This window comes from Meles meles, chromosome 17 (assembly GCF_922984935.1).
Source record: "Meles meles chromosome 17, mMelMel3.1 paternal haplotype, whole genome shotgun sequence".
Taxonomy (NCBI): Eukaryota; Metazoa; Chordata; class Mammalia; order Carnivora; family Mustelidae; genus Meles; species Meles meles.
In genome coordinates, this window is record NC_060082.1 from 32972940 (window position 1) to 32974582 (window position 1643).

Genomic DNA, 1643 nt, shown 5'->3' on the forward strand with positions numbered 1-1643 from the left:
TACTGGAGAGGTTTCAGATGGCCCAAGTGCTCACAAGTAGGGAATCACGCTACAGGATTCAGCCATCCAATCACAGAGAAATTACATATTAAAATGAGAAAATCCAGATGCTGAGGAGACCAGGTTAATGGAACCAAGTTCACCTGTTGGGAATCAAGAACAATGAATATAAATCAATCAATGGAGAGAGACTCGGTTACCAGGGAAACCGGTTCCTGAAAGCCTGGGGTTCTGATGTCGGCTCAGTGGGGTCGGGAGCACTGTCTTAAATCATTTACTCTTACGATGTCAGTTAAGCTTTATAAAAACCATTTTGTGGTGCTTGCTTCGGCAGCATATATACTAAAATTGGAACGATACAGAGAAGATTAGCATGGCCCCTGTGCAAGGATGACAACGCAAATTCGTGAAGCGTTCCATAAAAAACAAAAAACAAAAAAAAAAAACTGTTTTGTGTAAGTATAATTCTTATTCCCATTTTATAGATTAAAAAAACTGAGGCTTGGAAAGATAGTTTCCTCCAGCCAAACATCTGATAAGTGGTAGAGGCAGGACTCAACCCCCACAGTCTGGCTCTAAAGACTTTATTCTTCTATGAAAAAATGTTTTCTTTTGCTACAGTTTTGGACATTACTTACACCCCTATTTTGCATATGGAAGAACAATCCCAAAAGATCAAACAAGTTGTATTTTATAGTTTAGTCAGTTCTAGAACTCAAATCTCCCAGTCTGGTGTTTATAATCTCAAAGCCCCATTATTCCCATGAAATGCATTCATGAAGGAATATATTTTGTCTTGTCTGAAGAGGAAACCAAAAATCTCAAAAGACTTCAGCTGCCATCTTTCTTCAAGCCGGCAGGCAGAAACAAAAGAAGCTCCCTTCCAGCTACGTGATGCCACACTTTACGGAATGCCTGGCTTTTGTCTTTATGAAGACACAGTCCGTTATTAGGGTCATCTTAGGTACACTGGGTCTCAGACAGAAATGAGATTAGTTCCTCAGCCATGTGTCACACTTAAAAGAAAATCTAATTCACAATCTTGTTCTGTCTGACAAATACCTCCATTAACAAATCTTAATCATGTGGGTAGAAGAGGGGAGGATGACTAAATTAAAGCGCCTGAAATACAGAGCAGGTAGGAAATGTTGCAGATATGAAGGGTTGGGATGGAGCCATTCCATTATCAGTGAAATACAGTCTAGAAGCTAGAGGGCAAGAGAACAGCATTTACAGACCGCTGAAAAAGATTAAAATCAAGAATCCTATACCTTGCCAGTAGGTTGAAAAATGTTTGTAGTTTTATAAGAATTAAGAGGATATCACTCACACCAATTATGAAGAAATTGCTCCCCACCCAAATACTCAAGTAAAATAATCTGAAGTCTTCATCTAACACACACCTCCCAGGAGAATATAGATTGGAAAGAAAGAGTGGTACATAATGAAACTTACACTGTTATGTATGCATACATGTATTATATATGAGTTATTAAATATAATATCTAAATAATGTATGTGTAATTTAAAATTTAAATGGATGAAGACCAGCTGTCTGGGAACTTAGCACTAAATTCCCAATAAATGAGAGTACTAAATTCCCAATAAATGAAGCCAATAAGACCAATAGATGAGGCTTCTTG

General features: G+C 37.8%; 1 non-coding gene across 1 annotated transcript; it reads left to right on the forward strand.

The window, feature by feature from the left end:
- The first annotated feature begins 318 nt into the window (after window positions 1-318).
- On the forward strand, window positions 319-426 carry LOC123928517. Its single transcript, XR_006815731.1, has one exon. It is a non-coding gene; the product is annotated as a U6 spliceosomal RNA (small nuclear RNA).
- Window positions 427-1643: the final 1217 nt, after the last annotated feature.